The following is a 24,674-nucleotide window of genomic DNA, read 5'->3' as shown; positions in this document are numbered from 1 at the left end:
TACACTTCTTCAGCAAAAGCAGCTTTTATGTGTTAAATATGTTTATAACTGTATCCTAATCTTCTTCGAAATTAGGAAATTTAACGATTCAGTGGTAAAAGTTGGTTCTCGTACTTAGTCGCGTGGAAGCGTAAGAATCGATGGGGTTGAAAAGTGACAAAGATGATCAATCGACGATGAACAATTATTAATGGTTTAATTTTTATAAAGCATCTTCTACTGCTTTAAACACACCCTGCTAATTTATTCACCGTCTTATAATCTAATTTGCTTATAAAAGATTAATAACAATAATAACAATAATAATAATAATAATAAGATCGTGATAGTGTATTTTAAACGTATACTCTAAAGTTAATTTTAAACGCACGTCGTTTTTCTCTTTATTTTTTTTCTCGTTATTTCGATCATATATCTTTCACGCGATAAAACCAAAGAAAACATCCATCATCGTGGACGTTAAGTAAATATTTAAGCACTTGTGCCATTGAATTGTCACACCCCTTACACAACACAGACGTAGCAAGTGAGAATTACGAGTTAATTGCAATCGCTGGAAGAGTTATAGGTCGTTTTCCATTCGAAAAATTCCGTCTCGGGGTGCCGTCAGATTCGAAGAGGCACGTGAAATTTTAATTTACCGCCGACAGCTCGCGTCCACGTGCTGTTCGTGAAACCGCAAATTACTGCGCCGGAATAAATCCGACACGCGTTTTCTTCTTCCAACGGTCGGTTTCCCAACGGCCCCCGGAGGCCGAGATACGCGCACAAGGCGGCTGACAATTTCTCCCGGTGATTTCGAATTCTCGAGCCAAGTAATTTCGTGTCCCGCTGTCACATCACGCCTTCGCGCGAGATTTACGAACACAGGTTGACGCTTAACTCTCTAACCTCAGGTACACGAGGTATACTAAAACGCGTCTTAACTTTTTAACATTCGGAATATTTTTTTTCCTTTTTTTCTTTTCTTTCTGTGGAACTTTTTAAATAAATCGAAACTCTCCTACCGGAGAACTTCTCGTTTTCCATAGACAAACGTAGAATACAAGCGTGAAGTCTTTTGACTTCTAAAGGGATAAAATCATCTAGCTTTGCAACCGCTGCGTTTGGTATATAACCAATTACTATTTTGTCACGCGTTATGTTTCTTTATTCTTCGTAATTCCATTGCTTGAATGTGTAATGGCAACAGGTCTTCATGATCGCACAGTATAATTTGTAGTCGTCATTGGCGTAATAATGGTTTAATAGTGTTTAATGGTAGCTAATAACGGTATTGGTAGATTTGTGAATGGTTGCGAGCGACCAGCAAAATGAAATGAAATTTGGGTATTTTGGCTTTGACGATGGTCTATAGATTATACAGAGCGTTACAAAAGAGGGTTATAAAGATTCTTGGCGGACACCTTTTATTTAGCTATTTTAAGATTCGAATACTGTTATTACGATCGTTTGTAGCATAGTCATGTTGAAGGTGGGGGTTAATATGGGGGCACAGCGGATTCCAGCTGCCGCAAATCAGCACTCTATCTATTCCGACTATCATTTTGATACATTGTGAGCCGTTTGTCATAAACTTTCATTATTTATCTTGTTTTTCCTCCGTAACTTTTTTCACACTGCTTTTTACGATTTGTTAAACGAATTCAAAAAAAAATTCCAAAAAGTGAAAGAACGTTAAACAACAAAAATGGAAAACTGAGAATAATAAAAATACGAGTTCGTTATCGAAATAATTCGAAACTATATTATAGTTTGCAGCATTTGCTATAAAAGACAAGTAAGAAACGTCGCCTCGGAAAAAGAACGAGAAGATTGGACTACGACATAATAAAAATATCAGTTCGTTATTGAAACGGTCGAAATTATATTCGTCCTACAAACGCACCCTGTACATTTGCCAACCACTTGCGTGCAAACCAGTAATTGAACGATATATTTACATTCTATTTTCACACAAATGGCTTTCTTGAACCCGATGCGTCCAAGAATCTTATCCGAATCACCAAGAGTTCTGCCGGCTCGTTGTTTAAAACGTTATTAGCATAATATCGAAATGAACGGTCGATGCATCCGAATAAAGGACGCAGCCCCACCAGATCAGGTAAAATCACCCACGCGACCCTGATCAACGAAAGTGGGCACATGCGAGTTAAACCTGCCGTTTCACGAGCCATCTGAGCGGAAAAAAGGCCAGGAAATATATGGTACCCCTTCGATACAAAAAGGGCAAGTTTTCTTGTTTTTCGAGGTTACTCGAGAAGGCCTCGATATCGGGTTTACATAGTTCACGTTGTACTTTTCTATTTCAACACGGCCATACTTTTTAGGACAGCAATTTTTCAATTTTAGTTACTCTGCCGACCAAACTTACACCAAAACTCTTTTCATTTGTTTTTTGAGTTAAATACGAATCTACGTTAAGAACTATCCTTTTGTTGTCCGCTGTTGTTACATGTTTCAACGAGTACCTAAAACTCTGCATCCATCGAAGTAACAACGAGGAAGCTTTTATCGCCTGTTGTTGCTGCGTGTTCCAAGACATTTCCAACGAACACCGACTTGTACGAACGTTTCGTTCACGCTGTTTACAACGTAATCGGAGGAATATTTTTTGGCTTTGTCTTCATTTTAAAACGACGTCTGTTTCTAGCGACGAGTACGCGCCGAACAAACATTTGTTCCGTCGCGATGTTTGTTCTTACGCGCCTCTTACTTTTCTTTATTTTCACCGCTCCGAGCTAAAACATGCAACAAGTAGCAATTTCTGTTACCGGCGACGTACGCGGAAGAATATTCGTACGTCAACCAGCAACGTTTCAACCAGAAACACGGAACACCGACAGAAAGTTGCTGGTTGTTGCTTGAGCGAGGACGCAGCTTAACTCTCACAACGACATAGAAGTTGGCAAAGAGTGCCGCGCTTTTGCGGTCCGATTGTTTTCCCACTCGGTTGATCCTGCAGGAGGCGCAGGTATAGCTCGCGCGTCCCTGAATCGAGTCAGCCCGGTCGCGTGGGTGATTTGGGGCAGTTGGTGGGGATAACTGTCGGTTGTTTGGCCAGGAGTGGTGGTAGAAACAGGGCGGGGACGGGAGACGGTGAACCGTGGCACGAACAGACGGACGTACGGGGTACCGATAGGGATGCACCGACCTTGGAGGGATTTTTGCGTCTACCGTCGTACGTTCACCCCGTCAGCAGCGGAGCGAACGTACTCGCGCGCGTTCAGAAACGCGACTCCCTCTTTCTCGGCCTCTTTGTCTCCCCCTTCGCTTCCCCGGCCCTTCCGCCCCTCTCCCTACTTCTGTACCAGGCCCTTTTTTTCTACAGTCTTCGTTCCAGGCTTACTCGAGGCTGAAACTCGCCGGGAATCGGCCGCCTCACCCTCGAAGCCCTCTCCAAGCGACGCTCCAGGGGCGGAATTTTTGCGCCGCCGTCTGCGACAGCACAGACAATAGACCGATGCTTGCTCCTCCAGTTGAAAGAGTTCCGTGAGATTCGTTTTGGAACAAGTTTCCGAAATCTTCTGCTGGTTCTTCTTCGCAGGTTCTTGCGCTTGGAGCGTATAGCGGGTTTTCAGAGATGATTTTCTACTGATAGGAGGCTGTATGAAGTTGTTCGGATAGGTTCCCTATTGTTCTCTTTTGTGTAGGATACGCGAATCGCTGGCAATTCGTATTGATTAATTTGGTAAGTTGGAAAGTAGGAAAAGGTCTTACCGTGAAATTTACTATTATTTAGCGTTTTAGCGTATATTACTTGGTGGAAAGTGAAGCTCACCTGTTCCATAAATTCTTTTTTTACGAAATCGATAAATATCACCAGTTAGAGGTAATGCTTATAATTCGATTAAAGTTCCTATTCTAAATTCTAACTCCGTTAAAGTTTACGTTAAATTTCTCGTAATTTCTATACAAGTCTCTAGATTCGTTAAAAATTTTATCGATCTAATCGATCGTGTCTCGATACGGTGCTAATGAAATTCCAAGATCTTTCATATCATTCACATGGATATTCTACAAGCTTTTTTATGGTAAATGTTCCTTTCGTCAGCCACTGTATGTAAACTCAATTAAACCCCTTGCTAATTACACCGATTTCCTAATTCAAAAATAACTCTAATGTATTTCTAGCGTACTAAATCATTTTTATTCAATGAAAATTTCCTTGTCAACGTACCTTCGTAATTCCGTTAGAGTCAGAGGTGGCACGTGGTGACCACGAGCCAGCCCTGGCGAGTCGATGCATCCCACAGATTAGGCTGCACGTACGCAACATGCACGCGCGTGGCGTGTGCCTAATAGTGCGTGCATCGCTCTCTGCACGTAGTGGAGGTCGTGACCTTGGTGGTAGCCATGAAAGGATCGGTACTTGAGACCAGCCGATTTACGCGGTCACGAGACAAGAGATAGGGAAACTCGATAAACGCCGCTGCGTTTAATTAAGGATGCTTTCCACGTAGTCCCCGTATCAACCTCTGTCCCTCTTTCTCTTTCTGTGTCTCGTGAAACGCAACCATACATTCTGTTTCTCGTCAGTTACCCTCTTCTACGTAGGAAGTTTCCGTTCATGCCTGAAACGACAATAATAATTCTGTACGCGAGCGCGTCTTCCGAAAGCCGAGAGAAAAACGCAGAGGACTCGACGTCGTTCGCGTAAAATTTTGCCGTTTCGTTTGCCAAATAATCTGATTCCGTAAATCTGTCTCCTTTTTTGTAGTTGGAGTTTCTGGAGTTGAGGTATGATTATCATAAACTTCTAAAGCTTTTATACGGTTGGCAACAATAAGTACGTACGTGACTGTAAAAAGTTTATAAATTAATTGGTATCAAGCAGGCGATGTTATATACGCACACTGAATTCCATGAAGTTCCATAAAGATCCATAGAATTAAAGGATCGCATGATCTTTCGTCGAAGTCGCTTTTTCTCCTTTTTAAACTCGACAAAAGCGTAGTCTGCGTTTATAATGATCTCTAGAAAATCGATGTACGATTTTCTGCGTGATCGAATTTATGACAATTCTCGCCTATTCAATTATAACGATCGAATCTAATACAACGTTTCTCCTATTTTTCGCCGATATATTGAAACCAATTTAGAAGATATATCCTATAGAAGATACGTTTACGTTATCAAAAAGGAACATTCTTTGCGTTCATCCTATACCATTGTTGATCGAGACGGAGAACATTTATCTTGAAAATCCTGAGTGAAAGGGATGACCTAGTGACCTTGTTGAAGATCGTGCGCCACCGATTCTAGAGGTTGAACTTAATTAGTGCGAGAAGCTCGGCGACCATTGTCGTTCAATTAATTGCCCGTCGCGTCGGCCAGGTCAGATAAGCCCACGGGTATATACCCCCCAAGAGCTTCGAATCGCTTCATAATCGTCCGGCACGCGATAGGGAACGACGAACGGATCAAGGTTCTGTCGATTAAGAAAAACGAGATTGCTTCGAGAGCTGGCTATTTTCAGTTTGCGAATAACGTTCACGCAATGGGCTCGATCCATCGGTTCGCTGTTCTTCTTTGTCGTTGAAATTTTTTGGTTAATCAAAATTCTACCGCATACTACATACTACATAATAAAAATAAAAATTCGGAAAGAAACAGATCAGTTCAATTTTATGTTATATTTTTCAGAATAGCGCATATCCTGTACGCTTAAGTAATTGTAGAACTCGAATAAAATATTTTTTAATCTCTTTTTAATCTTCTTGTTAGCAAGAATTTTGGTACTGAATATTCTTCATTATTGTACTTATTGTTATTATACAGGTTTTATGATCTCAGAACATGGAGTTTCTTTTGTAAGATAATAATAGATTAATAAATATAAAAATATTCCACTATTACATATTTTTTAAGGACCAGTCATTTCGACTGGCTTTGGTAGAGATAGCTACGTCTCAAATGCCGGTAGTTCTAGTGTTAATTTAAATTTGTAGTGTTCATTCGTATCAATTTTTGATATTTCCACGTAATTCGAATTTTCTCTAAACTTAACCCAGATACGTCTATCATTCTGTCAAAAGGATGACTGGTAGGTAGCGACATATTTGCCAATTTTTGCAGTAGTATATAAAAACGCATTGCATAAAGAGAGTTTAACAAAATTAATCTATTTTCTCTGCATAGAATACACATTATACGAAACTTGTTTATTTGAAACGTGAAAGATCATAGCAAGTAGTCTACAAATTTTTAAATATAAACTTATCAGATGTAAATATCGTTGCAGTGTATAATGACAATCGTAGGGATTCGTATTACTGTTTCCTGCGTCAGTCTTGCTGTTGCTAAAATCCAGTCACGAAACAAAGGGTTGAAGATTCACGTCTCGAGATATGTATTCGTCGATTGAAATTGAGGCTGCGGTTCGTACATAAGAAAGCAACGACATTTAACTGGCAATTAATAGAGGAACGAAGAGAGCGAGAAGGACAAAGATTAAAAAAAGAAAGGACAGAGGAGAAAAAAGAGAAAACTGGCCGTGTGAGAACGAGATGGCACGACCTCGAAGGGCGCGGTCGAGTTCAGACTAGACTGAAGCTGCCCTTGTGCCTAACCGACCTTGAGACAGCCCGTTTTGCCATAGCCTGACTCCACCGGCCCCATACCACGAACGCATCCTCCGCTCGTAACACAAAGAACTGTCCTCCTCGCTGGGAATCACCTCCTTGCCCTACGTGGAATTTTGCAAATGGAATCTCGCCGTTTTGGGAACATCGTCCACAAGAATCTTTCAAACAGGTGTTCAGCGTCCACCGGATTCTCCTTCTTCTTTTTTCTCTCTTCTCGATGTTTCGCTCGGTGTTACTCGTTCAGACAAACGACGCGATGTTAGGGCGCGTATCGGTCGATTTTTTAACTTTTACATATTTCGAAGTTTCGTTCGTTCCACGGTTGTTACATCGGAGTCGAATATATTGGTCAGAAGTTGGAGAAACTCGAAGGTATCGTGCGTACAGTGGATTCGTTAGTTTCTTAGAATTGATATATTTTCAAGTTGCATTCTTAGATTGCGATTGAAGACAGTGATCGGAAATTGAAAGAAGCTTGATGCCCGGTCGTTCAGTTTTTAGTTATTAATGTTCTCGTAAAATAAATGTAAGATTCCATGGTGTAACTAAATAATCTAGGGCACATATGTCGAACATTTACTTTGAAAATCTTTGTCCTCTCGATAGTTACGCTATCATCGACTGTCTTAACTTTTCGATTGTCAATGAATGAAAAAAAAAAGGGTGCAATTATGTTTCCGCCCGGGATCGAACCGGGGACCTTGTGCGTGTGAAACACATGTGATAACCACTACACCACGGAAACGTTGATAGCAACCCCCTTCTGTTTGATTAACAGCCCCAATTCTTACCTCGATACATTAAAGATAATTAAAAAATTATATTTGTCGCAGCTTAAGAGATGAAAGAGACAAGAAGAATTTTGATATAAACGTTGCTTATTTAACAGAGTGAAATATCCTTTCTCGAGTGTTTTTTAATACATAGTTTAAAATATTTTACGTAAAGTACAATATATCGTACTGCTATGAAGCAAAAAAGAAGGGGACATAGATGCAAATAATTTGATTTTATTCTTGAATCGTTTCAATAATTTCTATGCAATATTATTATATTTACAAACACTTTTTCATTTTTAGTTATAAATAATAATAATAATAATAATAATAATAATAAAAGAAGAGGACATAGATGCAAACAATTTGACTTTGTTCTTGAATCGTTTGAATAACTTCTATGCAATATTATTATATTTACAAACACTTTTTCATTTTTTGTTATAAATAATAAAAATGATAATAATAATAAAAGAAGAGGATATAGATGCAAACAATTTGATTTTATTCTTGAATCGTTTCAATAATTTCTATGCAATATTATTATATTTACAAACACTTTTTCATTTTTCGTTAGAAATTATTTAATTATATCGTTAATTATATCCTATGTGTCGTATCGAAATATCCTTTTTACGAGAGCCAGTTTGTATCGAAGATTTTTTGGTAGTATTCTGTGAAGAAGACAGACGGACAACTGGTAAAACACAAAATCAGCCGTACCGTGTAAACAAGGTCAGCTAGGTCAAACGTGTATATAAACATTTTTTTATTGTTTCTGCGTACTGACCTCCAAATTTCTTATATAACACGTGGAATTTTTCCGATGTGAAATATTCCACTCATTCTCAGTCGTTCTTTGATTATTTTCGATATTTATAACTTTCATCAATCTTTCATCAATTTCATGTCCGATAATTTTGTGCAATTGCATAAACGTACTAAAATATTCGAAATTTTCTTCCACTCGCTGATCCCGCAAATATTTTTAGTACCGTTTTGACCATTCTTTAACCAATATACCTTTACAATCATATTAATAATAGTAACGTTACGTCAATGATTATAATAACGAATGTCAAACAGACAATAATACAGATTTGCAAACAATGAAATAAAAAAACACGATCACAAACTTCGAATATTGTACAATTGTAGAAATCGATGGCAGAAATTGTAGGATCTTGGCGATTGAAGAAACAACGGCGAAATTAATATCGAGCGAATCCTTGAAATTCCTTTTCATAATCTCAAGAAACAGGATAAAGAACGAGAATTCGATAAAATTACAAATTGATCGAAGAAAACGAAACGTTGTGATTATACCTGCGCATATCGATCGTAAAACTTTCTACGATGGTTTCGCGAGAGGAAGGAGGGACTTGGTAGATCCTGCGGACGCAGTTTCACGGAAAACGCAAGAATTCGTATACATAAATAGAACTGACCTGCGCTACCAGGTCCAACGCGTGCTCCTTTGTCCGTACCGAGCTCATTTCTGAGAACTCTCGGTCGCTGTTTCTCTTTGGAATATTGATCGATCGTCCTCGTCGACGTTTAGAATGTACGCGAAAATCGCATTCTCGTGGCATTATAATATACGTCACAGATCCTTTTACGTTTCAACCACGCGAAACCGATTTCCCCTCGAACGCTCTTTGCATTTTCCGAACGTTGCGCCTGAAACTACGCGATTTCAGGTAATGGATCGACCTCTTCTCGCGTCCTTTCTTTCTCACCTTTCCACGCTTTTGTTCCATTCAACAAGGAACCCACTTTAGAGTGGAATTTCTCTCACTGATTGAATAAAAGCTACAGCAGCTCGCGAAAGTATTTTGCCACTTACCGCGTCTCCAAGTGTTCCGTGTGGCGCGCGTAATATATTCGCAGAAGGTTTCTACGAGCGTTTCGATACTTTTGCAAGCTACTGTACGCGTCGCGTCGTCTTTGTCGAGCGAAACGCGAAAATGTGGAGGCGATTGTCGACCCGTGAATATGCCAGTACGAATCATGCTAGTAGCTTGAATTGTTGATACAGGGTGGATTTAGGGAAATTTTATTTCGGAACGAAGATGCAAAGTAACGATCTGAAACAGCTAAATTGTTTTACTGATTTTGTTATAGAAATAGAACAACGTTGGTTCGTGTTTAAATGCTTTCGACAGCTTTATTGGAGCAACGTGTTTTAAATGATTTCTTTTTTATTTTAGTTCGGTTCTCTTAAACGAAACAACAGATTCGATCTTTTGAGAATTTTGCTACAGAGACAGAAGTTCGTAGGTACGAATTGCGCAAATTTTTTCATATTATACGTTGAAATCGATTTTTTCGATGAAAGATTAAATTATTATTATTATTATGGAACAACAGATAATTTTGATTTATAAATAACGCGTCTTTCACACATTTACCTTATTATATAAATTTCTATTATTAATACGATTGACATAATAGTATCAGAGATTATTTGAGAAATTATTTCGGGAAGTTCGCTTCTGCTATTTGTTTTCAATCATGTGCACGTTTCGCAACGAGCTCTGCAAACAATCTTTCCTAGAATCGATAAAGGAATTAGGCGTATTAGTGTGTTAAATATAAAAAGTAATTTTCACACTTGAGGATCATTCAAAATGATACCTTTATCTTCACATTAATTCATTTTAATTCGTAACGGTTCTCGTCCGACGATGAGAATTCCATTCGTGTACGATAATGAACAAAGCTACGGTAGCAAAGAAATGTATGCAATAATACACGAATCTAGAATCTGCAAGATTTCATGAAAATAATATATGCAAATATTTCGTTGCATATATAACGAGGAGAAACGTCCGTTTAAATTGACTGTTTGAAACCCGCGCTGAAAATATGTAATTGAAATAACCGTAATACATTTGTAGAATCAAGTGGATGCCACGAATAATATTCCTATTAATACACCAATACATTTTTACATGCGTATCTGATTTCTACAATAAAACTGGTCAAACTCAAGTTATCTTTTATTTTATTAGAAAAAATTAACCAACGCAAAAGACGTGTTTTTTTAAATAATCCCATTATTTCGTTTCAAATACAGTCTACCCACGATCAATCACTGAACGATCTCCGAGTTATAATTCCTCTGTAAAATACTCTAAACTCGCTACAACGAGAAATGATCAAGTAGAATAAGACGAGCTGGTTTCAGACCGCTACGGATAATGTCAGCCTTGCAAAACGATGTCGATTTTAGCATAATCGAGAGAGATCTGCGTGAAATGAAAAGCTGCGCGAGTAAGGTTGACGATCTTGCAATAATAGAAAGCTACGATTCCGTTGGTTGGTTAAATGCGCTGCCTGTGCACCGTGTCTCAACATGGTCGCTCGGCGAAACTTTTACTTTTACTACGGAGAAAGTGCACCGCTGCTGCAACTCTCGCGATTCCGCCTAGAACGCGTAATTCGCTCTTGTCTCGAGATCGCAAAACGAAAATGTATTTCCTTTCGTTCCTTTCATCTTCGCGATGCCGGTGCTGTTTCGATCGACAAGAAATCCACGCGTGATTCTTTAATCACCAGCTTTTTTTCTTTTTTTTTTTTTTTGGTGAGTAATATCGACGTACTCGCAAGATAAATGTAAAGCAAAAGCGCGGTGTTTAATTTTGTTTATCCGCACTTGGAAAAAACCGGTGTCGATTTGATCGATGATGGATTTAAGACTATAGATGGAAAATATTTGACACGATTCGTTGAACGTCAGTGTTCTAAAAGGACAACGTCCAGCCGTTCCTACGGTACAAGCCGAAGCGTGCAACTTCGTTTCGTAGAAAGTATAAATATATTTGTAATAAATTTACAAGTTTCACCGGCGTGCGAAATTTGTACAACTTTAAAGAATTCCTACGCTCTTACTCCACTGTAAGAAAACATCCACCTATCGAGTTTCAAAGGAAGACATTAAATTGAAAAAGTTGTACCTTCGTAAATGGACACTGCAGTCGAGTAATCATAATTGGGAAAAGTCGCTAAACAGTATAATTAGCTTGAAATCCTCATCAGATACATCTACGTGTGCTCGCCTTCAACTTTCTAGCCACGGGCGATTCTATGCCTTGTTTGTATCTTCTATGATTTGTTCTGTATCTTGTTTTATCGTAAGAAATGCAATAGAAAAACCGCATCCTGACGATAGCATGGTCGGTCGAAATAAACGGAATAATTAATTAGGTAGACCGCAATTTCGGTTTCGTCCACAGTTAACGATTAATATTTCCGTAATTGGTGTAAAATTCACCTGTCACAGAGAACGATATATGAAAAGTGGAAACGTTCCGCGCTAGATCGACGTTCCATACGTAGATCGATGCCGATAAAATTCTCGTTCGAGTGGCCTGTTAATCGACGTTCATCGTTCTCGAGTCAGTTGTCGGCCCGACGTTAATGAGCCCCGTACTCGTTGCTCGCCGCATTGTGCTTTTCCCATTTAAGGGCTGACACACTTTCCGCGAGCCACGATCGCGAGAAACCGTGCAATTCCACGCCGGTTCATTTCATTTCCTGGTTGGAGCAACGATCTGGCCGGTCGTTAGCCGCGGCACGTTGCACCGTGCCGTACACGCTATTGCACATTGCATCGTCCGATTGTCTGGCCCAGCGATCACGCCGAAACGTAGGAAAGCCGCGAGCCGAGACAGTCGTTCGTCTCGTAACCAGCCCAATTTTTACGTAGAAAGGGGAACCCCGTGAACATTTCCTTGTCTCGAACACGCCGTTCGAGTAACAGGTTGTCGTAACACGTGAAATGTCTTCTATCGTGGCATAAACTGGCTCGATTTATGGCTCGGTGTGTTTGCTCTTTCAATCGACGATTTTTCTCGGGACAGCGAAGTCGTAGCCGGAGTCGAAGATCGCGGGGAATTTCAGATCATTGCAGTCGGGGCTGCAGTTGAGAGCAAATAGCGCAGCTTGGTATCGATAGTTGCGCAACTGGAAAAATATAAATTTCGTGGGAGAGGTCTTTCTAAAATCTACGGAGAAATCTTCGCGACTCGCTTCGACGACATCGTAAGGCGAGATATGCCACGAAATGTCGCGAAAATAGTACAAATTTCCATTTGTAGCGTTACAAGACCACAGAAGCTGAACCAGTATCGTTGCCAAACTAAGGCCAATTTGATAGCTGCACAAGTAATAATTTTGCCCTCTGACGTCAAGCTGATGGAATTATAAATTGCACAATCTTCTGCATGATAAAGATACATAAAGAAACATAACGTAAATCTTCCGTCCGATAAAAGCGAATTCTACAGCTTTTGTTGCGACGAAACTATTTGTATATTAAAAATACTACGTTTTTATCAAATTGCAAAAGCTCAAAATATGGGTAACTCTCGTACAAAACGACAGTTACATTTCCATGATATCTCGCGTGGCACGAAACCGTACGTTAAATATCGAACTTCATCGTTTTTCGTATTACAGAGAGAAACTGCTGAATTCTGAAGCACGCCAGGGCGCGATTCGTGTTATAGTTTGTTTTGCAGGCGTGCAAGTGTTACAATTGTAGCGATACATTCTTAATGAATAAAGAGTGTTGAGAATAGCGGATCTTAATTGCCGAAATAAAAGTAAAGGAACACTAAGGTTATACTTAGAGTTCGTATTAAAATAGTTTTAAAATAGATTTCCAGGATCTTCGTCGATATACATTTGCATTCGTCTCAGCACTCTCTTTGTCTCACCATCTTCCATACCACACAGCCAACGGAACAGTTACGTTCATTTGTTTTTCGACACACTCATATTCCACACACTCATATTCACATACATGTGTCACTACTACGCGGCCAATCTAGTCTAGCACACAAAATTGTAATTATATTATAATAATTCTATAATATATTAATATAATATTATATACAGGGTGGTTGGTAACTGGTGGTACACGCGGAAAGGGGGTGTAAAAGTTTAAAAATTTAAAAATTTAAAAATTTAAAAATTTAAAAATTTAAAAATTTAAAAATTTAAAAATTTAAAAATTTAAAAATTTAAAAATTTAAAAATTTAAAAATTTAAAAATTTAAAAATTTAAAAATTTAAAAATTTAAAAATTTAAAAATTTAAAAATTTAAAAATTTAAAAATTTAAAAATTTAAAAATTTAAAAATTTAAAAATTTAAAAATTTAAAAATTTAAAAATTTAAAAATTTAAAAATTTAAAAATTTAAAAATTTAAAAATTTAAAAATTTAAAAATTTAAAAATTTAAAAATTTAAAAATTTAAAAATTTAAAAATTTAAAAATTTAAAAATTTAAAAATTTAAAAATTTAAAAATTTAAAAATTTAAAAATTTAAAAATTTAAAAATTTAAAAATTTAAAAATTTAAAAATTTAAAAATTTAAAAATTTAAAAATTTAAAAATTTAAAAATTTAAAAATTTAAAAATTTAAAAATTTAAAAATTTAAAAATTTAAAAATTTAAAAATTAAAAATTTAAAAATTTAAAAATTTTAAAAATTAAAAAAATAACGTCAATCGAGACAACGATCTACAGTGAGATCCGTTATAACGAGACGTGATAAAGTGCACGCGTACCGAGCGAAAATTCAAAGTCGATTTTCTCGAAAACAAAGCCTCGAACGAAAAATTTGTATTCTATATTTTCCACTTCTTTTTTCGCGTAGAATCACCCCCTTTCCGCTTGTATCACCAGTTACCAACCACCCTGTATAATATCATTTAATATTATTATTATATAATATTATATCATAATAATATTATAATTAATATAATAATATTATTATAATAATTCTGTATCAAATTCGGGGAATGCCCTTTTCATTCTTTGTGCGTCGATGTCATCATCACGATGATAAATTTTGCCTTTTACGCTATTTAAATTAGTATTAGTACGTAAACATACATATAAAGAGTACGTTAACAATCTGTCGTAAATGGAGTTGGACTGGATGGCGGTGATAAAGAGAAAGAGAAATCGGAGTTGGCGTTGAAGTGGGAAATTTCGATTATCGACTCCGCAACCCTAACTTTTTTTTTTTAGAAATGCTTCAGAGGTGTCAAATATTATTCACGTGGAATTGTTGGGGTTGAAATTTGGTTGACAATGATTTATGGGCGGTTTGAAAAATGTGAGAAGCTTTGAAATACGGACGAGAGATCGAGAGCAGAGATAGAGGCTTTGAAGAAGAACGAAATGGAAATAATCTCGAGTGGTTGCTTCTTGCGCGTAGACAGAGAAATATTCTGCGAAATTATTGAATTTAGATCGAAAGGATCGTTCTTTAATTACGAAAAATACAATGAGATTCAAAAGTCATGGTACAATGGTAATAAAAAGTCGCGGAGAAAATCACGCGGAAATAATTTTCGTATAGCTTGCCTTCGAATATAATTAAAAGGAAAGTGTATAAGATTTTTCGATCGAAAGTCTCGAAAGGAGGAAGCAAAACTGAACATTTATGAAATTCAAATATTATTGTTTCCAACTTCTTAAAATTTATGAAAATTTATGAAACGCTTCAAGAAGAAGGTGTTAATTGAATGTGTGTTCATTATATTTTCAAAACTAACTGTATATAAATTTAGAATGGAACATAGAATATCGGTGTTTACGTTCTCCATAAAATTATCAGAACATAGAGGAAAATAATTTATGACATCAAACCTAGGAAGCACAACGAGCACAATACGACTCGAGGTAATCTCGAAGTTGTGCTATCGTAATGCTATAATCAAGAACGGCAAGAATCTTCCTGTTACTCAACACTGGTTATTTTTCTGCCAGTAGAGAAAAAGTAGCATCGCGACACACTCTTATATGCAACAGTAAAATATTCATAAATTTTCTGCTGTCACGAACATTTTACATCTTATTATAAGCTAGCACAATGTACAGCACTACGAGATATTTTCATAAAAAATTCGTTCTCAAAAGACAGGAAAAACTTTCACTCGTGTCTGCTTGATCCGTGGGATCGGAATCGAAAGTAGCATATGTAACAGTATGGAATTATTCGCGGCTGGTCATTTCATACACCACAGCTATTTACTATATAATAATAGAAGAAGTGTAGGGAAACACGGAAATTCTAATAAGAAGCAGACTCTCGGCCATTGAATAGCTTCAACTTTCATATTTCCATCGAACTAATTGCGCAGAGTGGTTCTGGAATTGCGATACGATCGCGAAAGACACGAACCAGTCGACGTGAAAGAGTCGAAAATATAGAAATGCAAGATTTTTGAACAACGCTTGGTTAAGAAACGAATTTGCAAATTTGTCGAAATCTGGATTTTTAAATTCCACTTTCTCCAAAACGAGATCTCAAAGTCTCAGCCTACTTCTCTGTCATATTTGGAAATTAACCAAAGTCGAGTATACACTTTAGAAATTTTCAATTTTCTCGAAAACGAACAATCATACGAATAGATATTGTCCTATATTTGTTCGATTTAGTTTTACGCGAAAAATCATCGCGTTTTTCGAAATCACTCTGCATAGCAAAAACCATAGAAAAATCATAATTTTGTTGTTCGCAAGAGAATTGAAATTTTCATAGAGCAGACGAGATCAGAAGAAGTTCGGTACATTCACAAAATTACGAGCGTGACTCGTAAAAAAATGGAATGACCCAATTGCTCGCACGCTCACGCTGGAAAGTAGAACGAATGGCAGAACTTTCGGTTTCGCTGGTGTTGTCTTTCACTCGGTAACCTCCATTCGAACATGGTCGGTTTCGCGCGTTCCTTTCTGACAGATCTAACGCGGACATCGAAACTTTCGTTGGCATTGTTGCGATTTTCACCTGGAATCTCATCGAACCGACGAATCAGAACGAGAGAACAAAAGCATCGAGGAAGGAAACTTTCGTCTCGACACAGTCGATTATTAGATATTGTTTCCCCGAGATTCAACACTTTCACAGCCTGATATCGGTATCGCATGTTTGTCAAAATTGAGGCCTTCCGGTTGTAAGTTGAACGTTCTTTGAAAAGAAATATTCCGGCTACTACATAGCTCGAGATATTTCTATTTTGCCTACATCCTATTACGATATTTCTTGCAAAAGAGTTGATTCAAGAATTTCTCTATTACATACAACTTTCTGTTTTTATATTTTATGTACAATTTTTCTGAAATAAATTTATGTTTTTATTTCTTCTGAGATATTAGCATGTTTATCGGTATCGATGAGTAATAGGTGCCACACAAAGCGTGATAATTTTGACAGATTATCAAAGATACAATTAATTATCCAAGATAAAGATCGTAATAATACAACGGAAGCTTGTAAAAATTGTTTTTAAGGGAAATTGATGAGTAAACTTAAAATTCGAGTGACGGATAAAACTGAACTAAACCAATCGAGCGAATTAATTAAACTAAAAACGATTGTAAGTCAAATCAGATAAACCGTTAAGTGGAAACTTCGTGTATATTCTCTTTTACAGAATTCCTCGTAAAATATCTATTTTTCTTCTAAAGATAGAAATTCTCCAGAGGCAAATTGCGAACCTTCTCGTGATAACGGCAAGCAAAGACGGAATTAGTTGTTGAAGTGGTCACCATTTCTAAGAAAACTCTACATCTGGTCTTTTTAGTTTTCTCAAGCACCGAAACCATCGACAGCGTGTAGACAAAAGACTGCGACGAAGACAGACCATAAACAGTAGACAGGCGACGTTGACTTCTGGGTTTTCAGTTATTGGGTAACACAATTAGCGTGCGGATCTGGACCAGCTCAAATTGTATTCTTACTTATAATTACACTTCTATTTAAATATATTTTCTGCCTTACAATTTATTCACGAGTTTTCTCTGTTTACACGTCGAATAACCTCAACACTAGTTGATCGAAAGAACACGGTGCTAGTCAAATATAGCGATACAAATGGCAATTATAACACGCGGACAGCTGTAAATACCGTTTCGACTCGCGGAGAAATAAACACGTGACAAAGAGTTTCAACCGCGAACCTTACCTTGGGCATGAATTCCTCGCGCAAACGTGATCATAAAATTTCGCGTTAAATTACACGGGTTAATACACACGTCGAATATTACACCGTGTCACACGAATCCCGAGAAATCGATTCGCGTATGATATCGTTTGTCGTTCGCCTGATTTCGTCGCGCTCGTAAAACAACAACTCGTTACCGGCGCCCGTCGCGATAACTTTCTTCTGTTCCATCGACAAGAACACCTTATCGAAGCTTCTTCTTCGCTTCTCTAAGGACGTGCTCGTTAAGAATACGGAGATGATCGCTTTTAGTGTATTTCGATTTTGCCTAAAAATACACGTTAAAATACACAACATTCAAATATACGTGCAACATATATATGTAAATTCGAGAGCAGAGATCAAAGAGCACAACATCCAACAAATTACAAAACCTGGGAAAAGGGAATTATGAAATTAAATTGCAAATTTTGTAATTTAAATTACACGTAACATTCGATTAACATTTATATTCTTAAAAACAGAGAAGAAATAAGAAGACCTAGCACGCATGCTATAAAGCCACGAAGAATTCCTAGACTAAATTTATAGACATGATTTATTTGAAACGTGTAATATCCACTCGACGTATGCATAAACTTGAAAACAGAAATATAGAAGAACACTTTCCACAGACCCATGAAACCGCAAAATCTGGAAAAAAGCGACTGATCGAACTAAAGCGTTAAAGAGATAAATAAACTCTCTCCGAGGCGCGATACAAATCACGTCTATTATTTAGCTTGCCGGGACAGAGGCCTATAAACAACGGTTTGATTTCACCCTGCGCAAAAGAGACTGGTTACAATAAAGTAGAACTCGTTACAAGCCTCGTTCGAGCGGAGAAAGTTAACCGGTGGCCGCCTCATCTTCCTGGATCGAGCACTTGGTGTCGTTGATCCACGACTCGCTGGCGTTGTTCGACCGAAGAAAAGTAAGAGTATATACATGGAAGAAAGCGGACGAGTCACGACGAAGACGTCGTCGACGACAACCACCGTGTCTCGATCCAGTGGCATCTGCGATGCATTTACAATGGCAAAAAGGAAGGTGTCGCAATTCCAACGTGGTTCGCTTTGCCTCGATAGAAGTCGAGTAATCGAGGCGTGGGTGACCTATTGACCCGAGCTAACCGAGAGAGAGTGGCCTGTGAAACTGCCTAAGCTCTCTAGACGATCCTCATCTTCCTGGATCTCGACCAGGCAATGTCTTTCCAGACAGTGAAATTTCTTTTTTATAAAGTGAAACGATCTCGGTTTACGGACGATCCAACGATTATCGGCTTGCTATTATTGATTTTAATAGCGGCAACTGGTAGATAGCTTTTTTTACAGTTTGAAAGTTTACAGGTCTCTAACGATAAATCGTCGTGATCGTCGGTTTTAACGAGAATGATCGATGTTTTTAGAATTTGCAAGTTTCAAGATTTGAAATAGTGGGATTGTTTTTCAGATTGGCGAGAAATTAATCGACAGTTGTTGATTGATTTCAAGCCTTTCTCTCTTAGTTTATCGAGCCGAACTGGATATCGGAATTCGGCTTTAGTTACTCGATTATGAGATTATTGAATTCTATTTGTTTCGAAAATATAGAAAACGCGATCGGTATGTTACGTTGCAATATTTAGTAATATAATATTTCTCCTTTCGTTTACTACGATTTTACATAAGAATAAAATCGTAAAACGAGAAGAACAGATATTACATAGAAATAAGAGAATAATGAAAATTGATACGCCTATCTAATCGATTTCCCTTTCTGTAAAATTTCCAATGTCAGCCTATCCTACCTTTTAATCAACATAGCGTTCTATGTAGATCGAATGTTATCATTTCCGTTTTATTAACGTGGCAGATGTTTATCAAAACGGAGGAAGAAAAACGGCTGTTACGATAGATTCGAGGGCTACGAGAAAACGCGAGCAAATCGGCGAATACGTTTGCCGAATAATCGATTCGAAATGAATCACGAGGCAATTTCGAGGAATAATTGCTGGTCGGTTAATCGCGTCAAGGTCCCCGGCAGCTGTAAATATGCACAAGGCCATGATACGCGAGTTACAATTCTTATCAATTCTACGCACGGCAAGGTCGTCCATTTATTATCAACGACTATATATTCCCCGGCCCCTCCACCTGGAAATGCCTTTACGCTCGGAAAACGAAAATACATTTGTCGTCTGATAAGTAACGCGAATTTTGTGTACCCTAAGTATATTGGTTCTACCAAGATCGGTATTTATTGCGGCACTAAAATTGCCGCTGGTAATTCATAACGGCAGAAAATAATCGCAAAAGCGTGAAGACGAAAGATAATCTAAAAGGTTAAGATGGAAATTCGTTCGTGTTTATCAAGATCAAATTTTATAGACGATGAGAATTCGTGGAAAACTTTTGCCAAAACTTTTCCCAATTTCTAATACGGCTGTTTGTTTGTTCATAAAGAGTTTGATATACAGGGGTTAGGTTGGTAACTGGTGGTACAAGCGGAAAGGGGGTGATTCTACGCGAAAAAAGAAGTCGGAAATGTAGAATAAACATTTTTAGTTTCGTTCGTATTATTTTAACTTTTTAAATTTTTAAATTTTTAAATTTTTAAATGTTTAAATGTTTAAATTTTTAAATTTCCAAATTTTTAAATTTTTAAATTTTTAAATTTTTAAATTTTTAAATTTTTAAATTTTTAAATTTTTAAATTTTTAAATTTTTAAATTTTTAAATTTTTAAATTTTTAAATTTTTAAATTTTTAAATTTTTAAATTTTTAAATTTTTAAATTTTTAAATTTTTAAATTTTTAAATTTTTAAATTTTTAAATTTTTAAATTTTTAAATTTTTAAATTTTTAAATTTTTAAATTTTTAAATTTTTAAATTTTTAAATTTTTAAATTTTTAAATTTTTAAATTTTTAAATTTTTAAATTTTTAAATTTTTAAATTTTTAAATTTTTAAATTTTTAAATTTTTAAATTTTTAAATTTTTAAATTTTTAAATTTTTAAATTTTTAAATTTTTAAATTTTTAAATTTTTAAATTTTTAAATTTTTAAATTTTTAAATTTTTAAATTTTTAAATTTTTAAATTTTTAAATTTTTAAATTTTTAAATTTTTAAATTTTTAAATTTTTAAATTTTTAAATTTTTAAATTTTTAAATTTCTATTCTATATTTCCGACTTCTTTTTTCGCGTAGAATCACCCCCTTTCCGCTTGTACCACCAGTTATCAACCACCGTGTATTTTTAAAAGAATATATTATGCATTATAATTAAACGTAATCGACGGGTGTTTGACAATTTGGCTAAAGTATAGTACTGCATATGTTCAAATGTTTAAACAACGTTTCACTTAAAACAGTTGGATTGTTAGAAAACGAAGAAAAGCAGAAAACTTGAGGAAGGGTTGGGCAATCCTTCGATAGTAATATAAATAACTTCGAGCATATATTAACTGTACAAGAGAGAGAGAGAGAGAGAGAGAGAGAGAGAGAGAGAGAGAGAGAGATAACAATAACAAATGGAAGAACTCTGGCAAGCAAATTAGCGAAACATCAGATTAGTAGTACAATTATAAATTATCATCGTATTTAATAAATTACGTGTAGCACGTTTTATAATTGATCACTCCACGTTTGTAAAGTATTTGATAATTTGGAAAGAAAATACGCGAAGCGACACGAACGTGAGGGTAAAGCAGGAGAACGACAGAGTTAAAGTTCCTTCGGAACGTTATGTACCAACAACTTTCTCTTTCTTTTTCAAAATCGACGAATCACTCGATTCTGTAAACTGTTTCGAATCTTTCGAAAGATTCAATTCGACAAACGCGCGAATTTTACTGAAAGATACCAGAACTCGAAATACGACGAAAAGCAGAAGCATTGAAAGAAAAGGGAAAGAAGTTTAGAGTTTAAAAGGTCAAAGAATTTGGTCGATGGCGTAACACGGTGAATAACTTAATTCACCTAAGTGTACCGTTAAACGCTGTTTTTCTTTTTTTTTTTTTTTTGCTTTCGGGCATTAGCCGGCGTCAGACGACTGTTGACGTAATCAGTCTCGCGTCGACAAACCGGGATAACTAGACGCGACCTACATATTGTTTCGACCATGTTACACAACCTGTGGAAGGTTCAACGCCCGCTTTCATCGCCATGTTGTGAAAGCGTGTGCCGAGACCACGTGGACCACGTGAGGCGTCGTGCACACCAGCGTCTCTCAAATTGTCTGACAGGGAGTATCCACTGTCACTGTTTCGAGGTCGTTCAATCGTCGGCCGACGTCCGATAAACCGATTTATATACCGCGAAGCTCCGAGGGAATTCGTCTTCGTTACGTAATCGGGTTTTAGTCGTTCGTATGTAACTGTGCTTGTGACTTTTCAATATTCTTTTCGCAGACCTCGTTCTTTTTCGTTATATTATGTATTTGGTTCAAATTGAAACACACGACAAACCGATCAATTCTATTTTCTATACACTTTATAATTTCATCGTCCAGGTACATAGTATTTATTAATAAATTAATAGATTAATGTTTTGAATTTGAAAATAGATTTAGTTATTATTCGTGAACAATTAACAGGAGTATTTTATTTTATACGTTTCATATTATTTCTATCATATCATATGAAATCTATAATTTCAGATAGAGCAAGTAGATATTGAACATTCTATTGACTATTAAGCTATCAACTTATATAAATATAATTTTTTCACTCTGACTATTTTCCTTTAGTAATCGTAGAGTAATTAATGTGTGTTTATTATGAAGTTGTAAAATATTATAGTAGATTGTAGTAAAATTCTCACGGATCTATAACATCTTTGTTTTTCTCATCTTTGCTTCTTTCAAACGTAACGTTTATCTAATAAATAATCTCACGGACTTGCTCTAGTGCTGCATTGAAATATTTCAACGAGATTAATTAGACAGAAATAAAGCGTAATGTAGGTTGAAAAATAGTGATCGATCGAGGATAATCACGTAATAAAAATGAAAAATGCGGAAGCACCTGGCAGCAAAGAAGTACAGAGTATCATGACGATCTAAAGAAATTTATAATTACGTTTCCGATATTTATCTATCGCGACAGTCCGTATACATTGTTCTTTTACAATTCTTATTTAAATATATACATCATCTAAATAATCCGAATAAACTTATTGAAAAAAAAGAAGGAAGCTTAAAAATTGTTATTTAACGATGCTGCAAGTCATAATTGTTATTTAAAGATGCTGTATGTCATTAACATATAATGAACGATACAAGTATATAAATATTCATACTTCAAATAAGACAACATTTGTACTAAACGTATCGTTCGTTTGTGGACAAGAGACGTACAAGAGAAACGTATTGCATTCTAGTTACTCTCAAATCATAGTAATTATTCTGACAGTAACTTGGCACGACCAAACCACCCACATACTAAGAATCCTCACTTCGTTCGCTCTCCTATGTTGCAATTGACCATGCGAAAGGAACGGAGTATTATTTTCCTCGAAAGTTTGATCCAACATCGGAATCCTTGATAAAAATTAACGAGAAGATTTATCGCCGCTCGAGGAACCTTTTCTCGGATATTCGAGGACTTCATATTCCATATTTCATCATGAGAGCTTTTTACGTTCCCTTTGGAACGTAATTGGGACGCAGACAGCAGTGGAAGAAGAGATTAGCTATGATTTATACTAAGCTTTTATTCGACGGTAGAGACGTGATTAACAGACGATCGTAACAAAAGGAAATTTTAAGAATCAATTGTATTTTTTCTGAAAACGTTCAAAAGTATCTTTCCCGCTCGTACATATAATTTTTTCTTTCAATCTTATGTTCAATATTTCGAGTAAATCGGAGATCTCTTTTTGTCCGCTAAAGCGAGGAGAAGATTGAAATGTAAAAATTCGATGATCGGAGATTTCGTCCTCCGAGAGTTAAATAAGATAACTGAAATTTTCGATGATCGATCAAACACTCGACGATTTCTAGAATAATTTCGTCGAGTAACGACGAAACGATTGTCTCTGCTGTTACGGTGCATCGAAGTCGATTTCATTTCCGTCTTTCATCGACATAGCTCAATTTGCTCGTGATAAACGTTATTTAAATACCGTACCGAACTGTTCTGCTTCACGAAACGAAATCGAAAGTTTCTTTCCGCAGTTAGTGAAATTCTGCAGTCGATTAAATTGCTTTCAGTCGCCAGTGAACATCACTTTTGCTCTCGGTGCGACGAACTTTCGATCACTTCGATTATTTCGTCGTTTGTCGATCAAAGGAGATACAGACAACATCGATCAGCCATTAAATAAAAGGGTAACAACGAACAAAAGTATAAAACCACTTCCTCTGTCGAATCTTTTGCACGCTGATAATAATCGAACGTAAAATAAAACGAAGCGAATAATACATTTATTGCTTTTAAACGAAAAGTAAAAGAAGAAATTTATATCGTTCTATTCGACCCTTTTTCCCATTCTGATAAATTTTTTTCGAAAATTCTCATTCTATTTCTCATTCTAATTTTTTACAAACGTCTTTACTCCAACAAAATACAAAAGTACAAATCATGGAATAAATAAAATGTTATTATACGCATATTCATGAATGGAATTTTAATCTAGGATATCTTTATTTATTCCAATAAAATACAAAAATACAAAAATAAACTTACTGTTGCCATATGGAATTCAACTCGCTTCTACGTTACCTTTATCTCGATAGAAATACTAAAATACAAATTGTAAAGTAAGTAGCGATTCAAACGTCACACCTGTAACTCTCTGCTACCATTTTTCGCAGTTGGACAGAAGGAACGGTTCAGTGGAATCGTTTATGTCCACGTAGCTTCCTGTCTGTAATTTTTCTGGCATTGGCTAGCTACGAATAATCGGACATGCCAAGGACACGCATTAATTACGGTTACACGCGCCGCTTTTAGGCTCCTTACGTGCTTTTTTCACGTTCCATAATCGAGTTCGAAATAAACGTGTAGACGACGCTGCGAAGCGAGATGAAAAATAGAAGCAGCCGAGCACGTTGGACGTGGAATTGACTTTAATTAGCTTCATGGGCCTTGCTCCAATTAATGAGGTGAACCAGTTGACCCTTTGCTTCAAACTGACTAGTATTTTCTGACACATTTCCTTTGAAACGTTGCTTCTCGACGTCTACTTTTCTTCCTTTGTGAATTTTATTGCGATTCATAGGACTTTTGATATCGAAATGGATAAGATTTCGGATCCTGAGCGATCAATGGTCCACGAAAGATCGAAAATTATCGCTGAATATCGTTTGAATCATTCCGATTCTTC

At 36.4% G+C, this 24,674-nt stretch overlaps 1 long non-coding RNA gene and 1 other non-coding gene across 2 annotated transcripts in view; one reads left to right on the top strand and one right to left on the bottom strand.

The window, feature by feature from the left end:
• LOC105682052 overlaps nt 1–24,674 on the top strand; it is a 128,356-nt gene that overhangs the window by 70,869 nt on the left and 32,813 nt on the right. The gene's annotated exons all lie outside the window — the stretch shown is intronic.
• TRNAV-CAC lies at nt 7,260–7,332 on the bottom strand. Its single transcript has one exon. It is a non-coding gene; the product is annotated as a tRNA-Val (tRNA).

The sequence above is a fragment of the Bombus impatiens genome, unplaced genomic scaffold (assembly GCF_000188095.3).
Source record: "Bombus impatiens unplaced genomic scaffold, BIMP_2.2 scf_0060, whole genome shotgun sequence".
Taxonomy (NCBI): Eukaryota; Metazoa; Arthropoda; class Insecta; order Hymenoptera; family Apidae; genus Bombus; species Bombus impatiens.
The sequence above is the reverse complement of the archived record's forward strand: the minus strand, read 5'-3'. Positions and strand labels throughout refer to the sequence as shown.